Source organism: Ranitomeya variabilis, chromosome 8 (genome assembly GCF_051348905.1).
Source record: "Ranitomeya variabilis isolate aRanVar5 chromosome 8, aRanVar5.hap1, whole genome shotgun sequence".
Classification (NCBI taxonomy): Eukaryota; Metazoa; Chordata; class Amphibia; order Anura; family Dendrobatidae; genus Ranitomeya; species Ranitomeya variabilis.
The window spans coordinates 161,681,269-161,697,576 of record NC_135239.1 but is presented as its reverse complement, the minus strand read 5'-3'; the positions used below and the strand labels follow the sequence as shown (position 1 = coordinate 161,697,576).

General features: G+C 42.4%; 1 protein-coding gene across 2 annotated transcripts in view; it reads right to left on the bottom strand.

Moving 5' to 3' along the window:
• The window catches only part of KCNJ4 (potassium inwardly rectifying channel subfamily J member 4), a 202,316-nt gene that overhangs the window by 49,855 nt on the left and 136,153 nt on the right, over positions 1-16,308 (bottom strand). The window lies entirely within an intron of this gene.

Below are 16,308 nucleotides of genomic sequence, written 5' to 3'. Positions count from 1 at the left end.
GAGCCGTAAAAATAAAAAATCATATTTTTTCACAAAAATGATCTTTTCGCCCCCAATTTTTTATTTTCCCAAGGGTAAGAGAAGAAATTGGACCCCAAAAGTTGTTGTGCAATTTGTCCTGAGTATGCTGATACCCCATATGTGGGGGTAAACCACTGTTTGGGCGCATGGCAGAGCTCGGAATGGAAGGAGCGCCGTTTGACTTTACAATGCAAAATTGACTGGAATTGAGATGGGACGCCATGTTGCATTTGGAGAGCCACTGATGTGCCTAAACATTGAAACCCCCCAAAAGTGACACAATTTTGGATAGTAGACCCCCTAAGGAACTTATCTAGATGTGTTGTGAGAGCTTTCAACCCCCAAGTGTTTCACTACAGTTTTTAAAGCAGAGCCGTGAAAATAAAAATTATTTTTTTTCCCACAAAAATTATTTTTTAGCCCCCAGTTTTGTATTTTCCCAAGGGTAACAGTTGAAATTGGACCCCAAAAGTTGTTGTCCAATTTGTCCTGAGTACAATGATACCCCATATGTGGGGGGAACCACCGTTTGGGCGCATGGCAGAGCTCAGAAGGGAAGGAGCGCCATTTGGAATGCAGACTTAGATGGAATGGTCTGCAGGCGTCACATTGCATTTGCAGAGCCCCTAATGTACCTAAACAGTAGAAACCCCCCACAAGTGACCCCATGTTGGAAACTAGACCCCCCCAAGGAACTTATCTAAATGTGTTGTGAGAACTTTGAATCCCCAAGTGTTTCACTACAGTTTATAATGCAGAGCCGTGAAAATAAAAAATCATTTTTTTCCCACAAAAATCGTTTTTTTTTAGCCCCCCCCAATTTTTATTTTCCCAAGGGTAACAAGATAAATTGGACCCCAAAAGTTGTTGTCCAATTTGTCCTGAGTACGCTGATACCTCATATGTTGGGGTAAACCCCTGTTTGGGCGCAAGGGAGATCTCGGAAGGGAAGGAGCACTGTTTTACTTATTCAACACAGAATTGGCTGGAATTGAGATCGGACGCCAAGTTGCGTTTGGAGAGCCCCTGATGTGCCTAAACAGTGGAAACCCCCAATTCTAACGTGAACGCGGGCGATTGCACTATCCCGTCACTGGGAATTAAGTCCCAGGTCACCTCGACGGGATAGTACGTCATATGGGATTAAGGGGTTAAAGACCGTCCCTTTAACATGGGTGCTCAGGGCCACAGACCGGGTCGCTGCCGGGCCGTGACACATCCCTTTAAGTACCGGACCCCGTACCGAGTACTCCACGGCCCTGACAGGCGTTCCAAAAGTGTGCAGGAAGATACAAAACCCAGGGTGAGAAAATTAAAACACGTTCATATAAGATAGAGAGAGAAAGCTAAGGATAGCCAAAAGTAAACAGAGCAAGTATAACCTCCCAAAAACCTAAAGAGGTGAAAAAAGAGAAACTGGGAACAGACTCACTGCAGGTATTCAACTGGTGTTTACCATGCAAGATAAACCCCTTAGTTGAAGGGCAGGAACTCCTAAACCCAAGTCCAACTGGAGGGACAACCTGTAATGAAGTGCAGTGAAGGGTCAGCATATACAGTGGGTACGAAAAATATTCATACTCCGTTAAAATTTTCACTCTTTGTTTCATTGCAGCCATTTGGTAACTTCAAAAAAGTTCATTTTTTTCCTCATTAATGTACACTCTGCACCCCATCTTGACTGAAAAAAAAAAAAACGGAAATGTAGTAATTTTTGCAAATTTATTAAAAAATAAAAACTGAAATATCACATGGTTATAAGTATTCAGACCCTGTGCTCAGTATTGAGTAGAATCACCCTTTTGAGCTAGTACAGCCATGAGTCTTCTTGGGAATGATGCAACAAGTTTTTCACACCAGGATTTGGGGATCCTCTGCCATTCTTCCTTGCATATCCTCTCCGGTTCCGTCAGGTTGGATGGTGAAAGTTGGTGGACAGCCATTTTCAGGTCTCTCCAGATATGCTTAATTGAGTTTACGTCAGTGCTCTGGCTGGGTCAGTCAAGAATGGTCACAGAGTTGTTCTGAAGCCACTCCTTTGTTATTTTAGCTTTGTGCTTAGGGTCATTGTCTTGTTGGAAGGTGAACCTTTGGCCAAGTCTGAGATCCAGAGCACTCTGGAAGAGATTTTCGTCCAGGATATATCTGTACTTGGCCGCATTCATATTTCCTTTAATGGCAACCAGTCGTCCTGTCCCTGCAGCTGAAAAACACCCCCATAGCATGATGCTGCCACCACAATGTTTCACTGTTGGGATTGTATTGGGCAGGCGATGAGCAGTGCCTGGTTTTCTCCACACATACCTCTTAGAATTATCACCAAAAAGGTCTACCTTTTTCTCATCAGACCAGAGAATCTTATTTCTCATAGTCTGGGAGTCCTTCATGTGCTTTTTTAGCAAACTCTCTGTGGGCTTTCATATGTCTTGCACTGAGGAGAGGCTTCCGTCTGGCCACTCTGCCATAAAGGCCCGACTGGTGGAGGGCTGCAGTGATAGCTGACTTTGTGAAACTTTCTCCCATCTCCCTATTGCATCTATGGAGCTCAGCCACAGTGATCTTGGAGTTCTTCTTTACCTCTGTCACCAAATGCTCTTCTCCAACAATTGCTCAGTTTGGCTGGACGGCCAGGTCTAGGAAGACTTCTGGTGGTCCCAAACTTCTTCCTTTTAAGGATTATGGAGGCCACTGTGCTCTTAGGATCCTTGAGTACTGCAGAAATTCTGTTGTAACCTTGGCCATAATCTATGCCTTGCCACAATTCTGTCTCTGAGCTTCTTGGCCAGTTCCTTTGACCTCATGCACCGTGAGCTGTAACGTCTTATATAGACAGGTGTATGCCTTTCCAAATCAAGTCCGATTGGTTTAATTAAACACAGCTGGCCTCCAATGAAGGAGTAGAACCATCTCAAGGAGGATCACAAGGAAATGGACAGCATGTGTCTTAAATATGAGTGTCTGAGCAAAGAGTCTGAATACTTATGAACATGGGCTATTTCAGTTCTTATTTTTTATTAAATTTGCAAAAATTACTACATTTCTGGGGTTTTTTTTGTCAAGATGGGGTGCAGAGTGTACATTAATGAGAAAAAATGAACTCTTTTGAATTTACTAAATGGCTGCAATAAAACAAAGAGTGAAAAATTTAAACGGGTATGAATACTTTCCGTACCCACTGTAAAATCCAACCCAAAATGTGATAGGGCAGACCAAACCAGGAAAATGTAAAACACCTGGAGAGGAGCAAACCAATAAGGGAGAACAAAGACAATTGGAACCATCAGCACTTGGATAGGGAAGAAAAGGCAGGAGCTCAGCAGACAGGTGAGCAAACCACGCAGCAATAGGTCAGGTGATCCAATCCCCAAACCTAGCCATGACACTTGCATGTCGATTTCTTCAACCCTATTAAACAAAAGACGCCCCTGTTAAGGTGTCAACTTCCATGGACAGCCTAGCTGTTTCTGTGAGAAGACTGCAGTTTCTTTTTTGGTAAATTTTGTTTCACTTTTGCTACAGTATTCTGACTGGAAAGTAAAACTTCACTGATCTTCTTGTAGCCGTCATCTTCCTTGTGTAAAAAATATTTTCTTTTTCATGTCTTGTGACATTTCTCTTCCATATGGTGCCATTACTGACATCATGTTTTCTTTGTTAAGTAATGCCCTTTTACAGTCAGATGTCTGCTGGACACTTGTTTAATGAATAATATGAATAATAAGATTTGCTTGTGGCTGAGTTCTTGCTAATCAGAATTTTGTAGTTTAACCTTTAGTCTTGTTCCTAAAACTTTCATTGGGGTGTACTCATTTTTGCAACATGATCTTGAATTAATTTGTTAGAAACTTTACTTTTTTGGGTGTGCAAAATAACAAATCTTGTTTGTAATCAATGATCCTCATTTATGTGAGTATCTTAAAGGGAACCTGTCACCCCGTTTTTTGAAGATGAGCTAAAAAATGTGGCCGCCGCGATCTCCATCTGCGCACGCGCGGAATCCCGCGGCCATTTTCCTGAAGCCCCGGGCAGCAGAGCGCTCCATCTGCGCACACGCGGCCACAGGAAAGATGGCCGCGCCCACCGGTAAACGGCTGAATAGCGCAGATCGCGCTGTTTTTCATCACCTGGGCAGTGGATTCGCCTTTTGGACATGCGCACACCACTACGCCACCAACGTAATGATGAGCAGGATTCTGGGGGAGAAACAGCGCTGTCACCACGCCCATAGGACCAGACCAGCGTGAGTGACAGCAGAAAACGGCGACTTTACAAAGGTATTTCGGCAGCATAGGTGGGTAATAAAGGCACACAAAGACACTAATGTAACGCCCAGCTCTGTCCCTATTTAACGCTATTTTTAGCTCATCTTCAAAAAACGGGGTGACAGGTTCCCTTTAAATGCAGGGGTGCATTCGTGCACTATTATTCGTGTAGTTTTTTGTCAAAGTATTTTTATTTTTATTTTTTTCTAAGTATGCGGCAGTTATAACATGGCAGAATATAACAAGCATCTCTCTTCTCTTCATACAGGTAAACATATCATTCATTCCCTGAACTGAAATATCCTGCATGTCTATTGCTCCATTCCCTGACAGCAAGCGGCTTGGATGGTAAACATATCATTCATTCCCTGAACTGAAATATCCTGCATGTCTATTGCTCCATTCCCTGACAGCAAGCGGCTTGGATGGTATCTGAGTCATTCTATCTTCGGCATTGAATCCTGCATATATCTATATATGTTAGTAATGTTATTATGCATTTGTTTGTGTTTATAGCTATTTAACTCACTTTTGCTTGTCCTTATGTGGAGAGATCACATAACTGTTTTCAAAGGGGTTTATGATCCATGTAGACCTGGACATTTGTTTATCTGATCACTACATTTATTGTGTCCTGCTGTCTCAACTGAGTTAGATTGATTGGTAACAAGAGGGGGGGAAACACCTTTTTTAAAAAAAAAAAAAAAAAGTGAGATCTAAGAGCTAGCCTTTTATAAATGTAGACATAGCTTGGGGATGCATTCATGCAGGGGTGCATTCGTGCACTATTTTTTGTGTAGTTTTTTTTTCAAAGTATTTTTTTTTTCTAAGTATGCGGCAGTTATAACATGGCAGTTAGACAGGGCAGGAGACAGGTAAGACAATCTAAAACAATTCCCTATTCACTTGAAACAAAACAAATACACACCATATGTATCTGTATAATCTACATCCTGGCTGCTGCATTCACTCACCGCCCTTGCATAAACTCTTTAAACTCCATCCATATCGGCCCCTCTATCCTTGCCTCTCCTATGTATAGCACTCATGCTCTGTTCACTTTGCTTAACAGCGCAGATCCATTCAGTCCCACCATCCAACACAAGAGACGCTCTCACAAATCACTTAACCATCTGCTCACTCTTTCTATCCTCCTTCTCCTAGTCGCTGGAGACATCTCTCCAAACCCCGGCCCCCCATGTTATAGCCAGTCAAACCTTCTAATTGCTACACCCAGAAACCCCTCTAACCTTATTAATATTCCATGCATGCCTTCTGTCTCTTTCAATTGTGCTCTTTGGAATTTTTGCTCTGTGTGTAATAAACTCTCCTTCATTCATGACTTCTTCCTTTCTAATTCTCTTAATCTCCTGGCTCTTACTGAAACCTGGATCCAGCAGTCAGACACCACCGCTGGTGCTGCTCTCTCATATGGTGGATTACACTTTTCTCATACCCCAAGATCAGACAACAGAGCAGGTGGAGGCGTTGGTCTGCTCCTTTCACCCAAATGTACCTTCCAAGTTATCCCCCAAGTACCCTCACTTGTATTCCCTTCCTTTGAGGTCCATGCTGTCAGACTCTATGTCCCCTTCTCCATGCGAGTGGCGGTGGTGTATCATCCTCTTGGCCCCTCTCATCAGTTCCTGGATCATTTTGCCACCTGGCTTCCACACTTTCTCTCCTGTGACACCCCCACCCTTATCATGGGTGATTTCAACATCCCCATTGCTTCTCCCCTCTCCCCATCTGCTTCTCACCTTTTATCTCTAACCTCCTATTTCGGCCTCTCACAGCATACTAACTCTCCAACGCATGAAGATGGAAACTCCCTTGACTTGGTCTTCTCCCGGCTTTGCTCAGTAGATGATTTCACAAACTCCCCTCTCCCGCTCTCTGACCACAACCTTCTTTCATTCTCTATCAAGAACTGCCATCCCGCTCAGGTCACCCCCACTTTCCACACTTATAGAAACATACAGGCCATTAACACCCAGAAACTTATGAAGAACTTGCAGTCCTCATTGGCCCCAATCTCCTCCATCTCATGTCCTGATTCTGCTCTGAAGCATTACAATGAAACACTGCAAAGTGTCCTGGATGAAGCTGCTCCTCCTATACATAGAGCAACTCGACACAGACGGCGACAACCATGGCACACGCTGCAAACACGTTTCCTGCAGCGGTGCTCCAGGTGCACCGAACGTCTGTGGAGAAAATCTAATCTACCCGAAGATTTCATCCATTATAAGTTCATGCTAAAAACATACAACTCTGCCCTTCACCTCTCCAAACAAACCTATTTCAACACCCTCATCACCTCACTGTCCAATAACCCTAAACGTCTCTTCGACACTTTCCAGTCCCTACTCAACCCAAGAGAGCAGGCCCCAACCACAGATCTCCGCGCTGACGATCTGGCCAATTACTTCAAAGAAAAAATTGACCACATCGACAGGAAATCATCTCCCAATCTCTTCATACCAGGCACTGTCCTCCCTCCCCCACTGCATCTAGTTCACTCTCTGACTTTGAACCAGTTACAGAAGAAGAAGTAAGCAGGCTCCTTGCATCTTCTTGCCCAACCACTTGCACCAGTGACCCCATTCCGTCACATCTCCTCCAGTCCCTTTCCCCGGCTGTCACCTCTCACATAACAAAAATATTCAACCTTTCCCTCACTTCCAGTATTTTTCCCTCCTCATTTAAGCATGCCATCATACATCCATTACTTAAAAAACCCTCCCTCGACCAAAACTGTGCCGCTAATTATAGACCTGTCTCTAATCTTCCCTTCATCTCTAAACTCCTGGAACGCTTGGTCCACTCCCGTCTTACCCGCTATCTCTCAGATAACTCTCTTCTCGACCCTCTTCAATCTGGCTTCCGCTCTTTACACTCTACTGAAACTGCCCTCACTAAAGTCTCTAATGACCTACTAACAGCTAAATCTAATGGTCACTACTCCATGCTAATTCTCTTGGATCTTTCCGCAGCATTCAACACTGTGGATCATCAGCTCCTCCTCACTATGCTCCGCTCCATCGGCATCAAGAACACTGTTCTCTCTTGGTTCTCCTCCTATTTCTCCGATCCTTCACTGTATGTTTTGCTGGTTCCTCCTCCTCTCACCTTCCCCTTACTGTTGGGGTTCCTCAAGGATCAGTCCTAGGCCCCCTCCTCTTCTCTTTGTATACTGCCCCTATTGGACAAACAATCAGTAGATTTGGTTTCCAGTACCATCTCCATGCTGACGACACCCAATTATACACCTCTTCTCCTGCTTTCACTCCGACCTTCTTAGAAAACACCAGTGATTGTCTTACCGCTGTCTCTAACATCATGTCCTCCCTCCATCTGAAACTGAACCTGTCAAAAACTGAACTCCTCGTGTTCTCTCCCTCTACTAACCTACCTTTGCCTGACATTGCCATCTCCGTGTGCGGTTCCACCATTACTCCCAAGCAACATGCCCGCTGCCTTGGGGTCATCCTTGATTCCGAGCTTTCGTTCACCCCCCACATCCGATCACTGGCTCGCTCTTCTTATCTGCATCTCAAAAATATTTCTAGAATTCGCCCTTTTCTTACTTTCGACTCTGCAAAAACTCTTACTGTCTCACTTATTCATTCTCGGCTGGACTATTGTAACTCTCTACTAATCGGCCTCCCTCTTGCCAAACTCTCCCCGCTCCAATCTGTCCTGAATGCTGCTGCCAGGATCATATTCCTCACCAACCGTTACACCGATGCCTCTACCTTGTGCCAGTCATTACACTGGCTACCCATCCACTCCAGAATCCAGTACAAAACTACTACCCTCATCCACAAAGCACTCCATGGCTCAGCACCACCCTACATCTCCTCTCTGGTCTCAGTCTACCACCCTACCCGTGCCCTCCGCTCCGCTGATGACCTCAGGTTAGCATCCTCAATAATCAGAACCTCCCATTCCCGTCTCCAAGACTTTACACGTGCTGCGCCGATTCTTTGGAATGCACTACCTAGGTTAATACGATGAATCCCCAATCCCCACAGTTTTAAGCGTGCCCTAAAAACGCATTTGTTCAGGCTGGCCTACCGCCTCAACGCATTAACCTAACTATCCCTGTGTGGCCTAAAAAATAAATAAATAAATAAAATAAATAAATAATTAAAAAAAAAACATAATGAGGTTCCTCGCATCATGTTCTCATACACTCTATGCAGTCAATAGCACTCTGTGTCTGTACTGCTACATACTTAGGCTGTAAACTGGTTCATGCAGCTTTACATGAACACCCGAGCCTTACACTATGGTTGGTCCAAATAACTAAAGCAATTGTTACCATCCACCTCTCGTGTCTCCCCTTTTCCTCATAGTTTGTAAGCTTGCGAGCAGGGCCCTCATTCCTCCTGGTATCTGTTTTGAACTGTGATTTCTGTTATGCTGTAATGTCTATTGTCTGTACAAGTCCCCTCTATAAGTTGTAAAGCGCTGCGGAATATGTTGGCGCTATATACAGTGATGGCCAAAAGTATTGACACCCCTGCAATTCTGTCAGATAATACTCAGTTTCTTCCTGAAAATGATTGCAAACACAAATTCCTTGGTATTATTATCTTCATTTAATTTGTCTTAAATGAAAAAACACAAGAGAATGAAGCAAAAAGCAAAACATTGATCATTTCACACAAAACTCCAAGAATGGGCCAGACAAGTGTATTGGCACCCTCAGCCTAATACTTGGTTGCACAAGCTTTAGCCAAAATAACTGCGACCAACCGCTTCCGGTAACCATCAATGAGTTTCTTACAATGCTCTGCTGGAATTTTAGACCATTCTTCTTTGGCAAACTGCTCCAGGATCCTGATATTTGAAGGGTGCCTTCTCCAAACTGCCATTTTTAGATCTCTCCACAGGTGTTCTATGGGATTCAGGTCTGGACTCATTGCTGGCCACCTTAGAAGTCTACAGTGCTTTCTCTCAAACCATTCTCTAGTGCTTTTTGAAGTGTGTTTTGGGTTATTGTCCTGCTGGAAGACCCATTACCTCTGAAGGAGACCCAGCTTTCTCACACTGGGCCCTACATTATGCTGGAAAATTTGTTGGTAGTCTTCAGACTTCATAATGCCATGCACACGGTCAAGCAGTCCAGTGCCAGAGGCAGCAAAGCAACCCCAAAACATCAGGGAACATCCGCCATGTTTGACTTTAGGGACCGTGTTCTTTTCTTTGAATGCCTCTTTTTTTCTCATGTAAACTCTATGTTGATGCCTTTGCCCAAAAAGCTCTACTTTTGTCTCTTCTGACCAGAGAACATTCTTCCAAAACGTTTTAGGACGGGTTGACACTGTTGTACCCTCGGACTGCAGGGCAGCTTGAACTTGTTTGGATGTTAGTCGAGGTTCTTTATCCAACATCCGCACAATCTTGCGTTGAAATCTCTAGTCAATTTTTCTTTTCCGTCCACATCTAGGGAGGTTAGCCACAGTGCCATGGGCTTTAAACTTCTTGATGACACTGCGCACGGTAGACACAGGAACATTCAGGTCTTTGGAGATGGACTCGTAGCCTTGAGATTGCTCATGCTTCCTCACAATTTGGTTTCTCAAGTCCTCAGATAGTTCTTTGGTCTTCTTTCTTTTCTCCATGTGCAATGTGGTACACACAAGGACACAGGACAGAGGTTGAGTCAACTTTAATTCATGTCAACTGGCTGCAAGTGTGATTTAGTTATTGCCAACACCTGTTAGGTGCCACAGGTAAGTTACAGGTGCTGTTAATTACACAAATTAGAGAAGCATCACATGATTTTTCGAACAGTGCTAATACTTTTGTCCACCCCCTTTTTTATGTTTGGTGTGGAATTATATCCAATTTGGCTTTAGGACAATTCTTTTTGTGTTTTTTAATTTAAGACAAATTAAATGAAGATAATAATAACAAAGAATTTGTATTTGCAATCATTTTCAGGAAGAAACTGAGCATTATCTGACAGAATTGCAGGGGTGTCAATACTTTAGGCCATGACTGTAAATAAAATTATTATTATTCTTAAAGTATTGTATCCCATAAAAAATGTTGATTCTGAAGGTATTCTAAAGGTTTTCTGACAAATCTGTTAGGGTGTACTCATTTATGCTGAGAATTGTATATACTCTGGATATAAAATGTCTATACCTGCCTGTCAAAATCCCAAGTTTTTGTCATGTGAAAATCATACAAAGTAGAATAATATCAGAACTTTTTCTACCTTTAATGTCTCCCACAATCTGTACAAATCAATTGAAAACCAAACTGAAATCTTGTTCAGTGGAAAAGTAAAAATAACAAACTAAAAGAATATGATTGCATAACATCCTTTTGCGACTACTTTTTTGAAGTAAGTACCCTTTGAATTTAAGACAGTATTCAGTCTTTTTGGGTGTGAGCCTATCTGTATGGCACATCTAGAATTGGCAATCTTTGCTCACTTTTCCTTTCAATAGCCCCAAATATGTGTGATTGCGGAGTGACTCCTATGTACAATGCCCTCTCTAGGTCAATTTTCAATTGGAATCAGGTCAGGGCCCCAGGCTGGGCCATTACACAACTTTGATCTTCTTCTGATAAAGCCATTCTTTTGTTGATTTGGAGGTATACTTAAGATTGTTATCCTGCTTTAGCTTTTTAGTAAATGACTTTTGATGCAAAATTGACTGATATTTAGAACTGTTCAGAATGTTCTTCACCTTGACTAAAGCCCCAGTTCAAGTGGCTGAAAAACATCTGGAATGGCGTCTACACCATGCTTCACTGTGGGTATGGTGTTCTTTGACATGCACTATTGGCTTTGTACCAAAACAAACCTTTTGGAATCATGGCCAGAAAGTTCAACCTTCGTCTCATCAGACCATAACATGTATTCCTACAAGCTTATGGTAGATTCTAATGTTGGTTTTCATAAAACATACAGTGGCTTGTGAAAGTTTTCACCACCTTGGCATTTTTTTTATTGTTTTGCTACCTCACAACCTGTAAATTCACTTTTTTTGCGCTTGCATCAGTTCATGTAAAGGACATGCATACAAATATGAACATTTGTTTTTCTTTTTATTCTGAAGCAAACAACAAATAGGACAAAACAACTGAAAGTTCAGTGTGCATAACTATTCACCACGCTAAAGTCAGTACTTTGTAGAGCCTCCTTTTGCCACAATTACAGCTGTAAGTTGCTTTGGATAAGTCTCTATGAGCTTTTCACATCTTGCCACTGGGATTTTTGCCCATTCCTTAAGGCAAAACTGCTCTAGCTCCTTTAAGTTAGATGGTTTCCTCTGGTGAACAGCAATCTTCAAGTCTGACTATAGATTCTAAATTGGATTAAGAACACAGTGAGGTCAAAAATACTCTGTTGTAAAAAAAAAAAAAAAAATCACAGTAATCAGCAAGTGCTAGTCAAAAGATGTAAAGAAAACAGGGTATTTAGTTGATACGTTTTTTTGCAAGAAAATGTATACTAAGCTGCTCCACCAAATCGTCAAGGTATACCCTTATAGAGCAGTCCTAACTAATGTATAGAATCCCTATCTGATGTATTTAAAACCTGATCATCGGTATAGTACCTGTATAAGCAGGGTTCAGAGAAGGACTATCCATGTAGACATGCAGGATGGAACAGCTTAAATGCAAATGACCCACAGAGGAGTGGTGGACTCCCCAGTCTTGTAGAAACAGGAGCACAATTATAGAACCAGAAACACATGGGCCACTTGCACATTGAACAAGGGGTTAAAAGGAAATGTATAAATGTTTTGGAGTGGCCTAACCAAAGCCCAGACCTTAATCCAATTTATAGAACCAGAAACACATGGGCCACTTGCACATTGAACAAGTCTGTAGGAACCTGTTCACACCACCAGAAAACTTGAAGACACAAAAGAGCACAGTGAGGTCAAAAATACTCTGTTGTAAAAAAAAAAAAAAAAAAAAAAATCACAGTAATCAGCAAGCAGCTTAGTATACATTTTTTTGCAAAAAAACGTATCAACTAAATACCCTGTTTTCTTTACATCTTTTGACTAGCACTTGCTGATTACTGTGATTTTTTTTTTTTTTTTTTACAACAGAGTATTTTTGACCTCACTGTGCTCTTTTGTGTCTTCAAGTTTTCTGATGGTGTGAACAGGTTCCTACAGACTTGTTCAATGTGCAAGTGGCCCATGTGTTTCTGGTTCTATAAATTGGATTAAGGTCTGGGCTTTGGTTAGGCCACTCCAAAACATTTATACATTTCCTTTTAACCCCTTCCCGACATGGTCCATACTAGTAGTACTGTACAGCCACATGTTCAGTAGAAATTGTGGGACAAATGTTGGTGAAATTTTTACCCATTTCTAAGTATGAAAATGTAAAACTTGGGGCTAAGATACATTTGTGGTGGTAATAATGTAAATTATTTTAGATTAGATTTTTACGGAAAGTATGTGATTTTTTTTGCAGCACAAAAGATCACTGTTTTGTTTTGGTCCATTGTTGGGTGATGGGCAGCTTGTTTAGACTGCATGAAACAAGTGTTCCTAAGACGATAATCGTGCCGTATAAATGGACCTTAAGACATGGGGTGAAGTAAGTGAAAATTGGTAATAATTAATTACTTTACTGAGCGAAAGCTTTTGGAATAACAATCAATCAGCTCTTTTGTGTGTGGGACGCTTAAAGGGATTGCTTCAAGTCATAAAAGCATAAAACAGTAAAGCGCTTGAAAAAATAAGCAAATTTGCAATTTAACCCTTATTAACTATCTCAATTATCAACTACAAAGGGATTTTTAATTTTACAGTGTGCAGACCCTACTGTCCTAGCATGGCCGGTTTCCTAAGGTAGGAGCATAGGGTTGAGCAAGAGCTATGTTATGCAGATTGTTCATGCTGCACTGAAGCTGGCTAGACCACTGGATCCAACCAGCTTTAGTCACTTTGCACTTGTCCTATGCTCCAGAAACAAAGCTGCCCTAGAAGAACATTCAGTTCTGACCAGAGGTGCTGCTATAACTAAGGTGTAAACTTTTTCCCCACTGTGATTGGTCAGGGTAGTGGACATATGAACTCAGAATGGGGAAATATAGGGGCCCAAGTCAGAGGGACATAGGGGACTAGGATGGGTGACATAGGGGCCCAGGATGGGGACAACATAGGGGCCCAAGATGATAGGACATAGCGGCCCAGGGAGAAGAAATATAGGGGCCCAGGATGGAGGAACATAGGAGCTTGGATGGGACAACATAGGGGACCTAGTAAGGCTGATATAGAGGCCCAGGATGGGGCAACATAGGGGCCTGGAATGGAGGAACATAGGGGCCCAGGATGGAGGAAGTAGGGACGCAGCACAGAGGAACATAGGAGACCAGGATGGGGGAGCATAGGGGCCTTGAATGTGAGACATTATTAAATAAAGGAGCCATAAGACATTATTAAATAAAGGGGCCCATTATGGGGACATTATTAAATAAAGGGGCCCAGGATGGGGACATTATTAAAAAATGGGGCACAGGATAAGTACATTATTAAATAAAGGGGCCCAGGATCTGGGACCTTATTAAATAAGGGGGAGCCAGAATGGGTGGCAATTACTTTATGGGGGCCAGAATAAGAAACATACATTATTGGGGAAAAAGTGAGGAATGTGCTCTAGAAGTAATCAGCTATAGATAACTCATTCTTATTTTCTGCACAGATGAGTCCTGGATGGAGGAAGGGACATCGGTCTTTGCAAAATGAAGAAGAAAGTGTAGGCTTCAACTAGAGACGTCATTTATGAGTCAGTGTTTGTTACCTGTACACGTACACTATACACTATATACTGTGGCAAGTCGACCCACTCGGCTTCTTAAAGAGGTAGACACAGGAACCGTTTCTTTTTAAAGTCTGCCTGGTTTATTGCAATCCACATAAACCATGTCACCAGAAAACGTAAATACAGCCTTTTTCCAGCAGAAGGTAAAACATAAAGTAACAAGTCCATATAGTAAGGTTGGTTAGCCCACCTGACTAAGATTTCAGCTTTAAAGGGAACCTGTCACCCCTAAAATCGAAGATGAGCTAAGCCCACCAGCATCAGGGGCTTATCTACAGCATTCTGTAATGCTGTAGATAAGCCCCCTATGTATCCTGAAAGATGAGAAAAAGAGGTTAGATTATACTCACCTGGGGGGGCGGTCCAATCCGATGGGCGTCCGGTCCAGGGCCTCCCATCTTCATAGGATGACGTCCTCTTCTTGTCTTCACGCTGCGGCTCCGGCGCAGGCGTACTTTGTCTGCCCTGTTGAGGTTAGAGCAAAGTACTGCAGTGCGCAGGCGCCGGGCCTCTCTGACCTTTCCCAGCGCCAGTGTGAAGACAAGAAGAGGACGTCATCGTAAGAAGATGGGAGGCCCCGGACAAGACCGCGACGCCCATCAGACCAAACCGCACCGGGACCGCCCCTGGGTGAGTATAATCTAACCTGTTTTGCTCATCTTTCAGGATACATGGGGGCTTATCTACAGCATTACAAAATGCTGTAGATAAGCCCCTGATGCCAGTGGACTTAGCTCATCTTCGATTTTGGGAGTGACAGGTTCCCTTTAATGTGCTTTAGCAAAGAACATTCAATCCAGGAAACCTGCAATCTCCATACGTCCAGCTTTCCTTAACACAAAAGCACATCTCCACAGCTTGCACCTCCAAAGCCACCCATACTCAAATGCTCTATAAAGCTTGATACTTATCCTCTGGACTCCTCCCACTCTACAGCTGTTCAATCATCCTAACACGAAACATGGCTGTTTAAACTCTCTCATGATTTAGTGTGCTGGATGATTTTTCCTAGGTTTATATTACTGAAGCTAACAACCTCAGTGCTACATATCTCCCCTCTAGTACTTTGCCAGTGATTTGTCACTGTATAATGTCACTGGTGAGGCCTGTATTATCTGTACACTATACACTATATACAGAGCTCCTGTATATAAGGTTACTGCTGATCACTTTATTACCTGTACACTATACACTATATACATACAGAGGTCCTGTGTATAATGTCACTGGTAATCACTGTATTACCTGCACACGGTCACTTTGAATAGAGCTCCTGTGAATAATGTCACTGGTGATCACTGTACTTCCTGTCAACTGACACTATATACAGAGCTCCTGTGTATAATGTCGCCGGTGATCATTGTATTACCTGTCTACTGACACTATATGCAGAGTTCCTGTGTATAATGTCACTGGTGATCACTATATTACCTGTAAACTGACATCATATACAGAGCTCCTGTGTATATTATAAAGGTAATACAAAGATCACCAGTGACATTATACACAGGAGCTCTGTATATACAGGGTGGGCCATGTACTGTAGTATACAGTGTATAGGTAATACAGGGATCACCAGTGACATTGTACACAGGACCTCTGTATATAGTGTCAGTGTACAGGTTATATAGGGATCACTAGTATTATTATACACAGGAGCTCTGTTAGGGTACAGGTAATACAGTGATCATCAGTGACATTATATAGAGGAGCTCTGTACATAGTGCAATGTCACTGGTGATCACTGCATTACCTGTACACTATATACAGAGCTCCTGTGTATAATGTCACTGGTGATCACTGTATTATTTGTACAATGACACTGTATACAGAGCTTCTAAGTATAATGTCACCAGTTGTAATAATAGTGTTATTAGTATTGTGGTTTTTATTCTTGATTATTATTGTAGTATTATTGGGTCACCATGTGATAGTAATATGTGGTCTGGTCATGGTGTTGTGGTGTTTTTCCCTTGTCTGTGGCATTATTCAGTCACTATATGGTGGTAATATGTTGTCTGGTCATGGTGTGGTGGTATTTGTCCCTTGTATGTGGTATTATTGGTTTTGGTAAAGTGGGTTGTGTTGTGTATGGAGGTCACTTGTTCTCTCTGATAACCAGAAGGGGAAGATTCTTCATTTCCAATAGAGATTAAATACTTGGATGTTTAGCCTCTCTCTTTCCTGTGACTATTACAGAGTAGCAAAT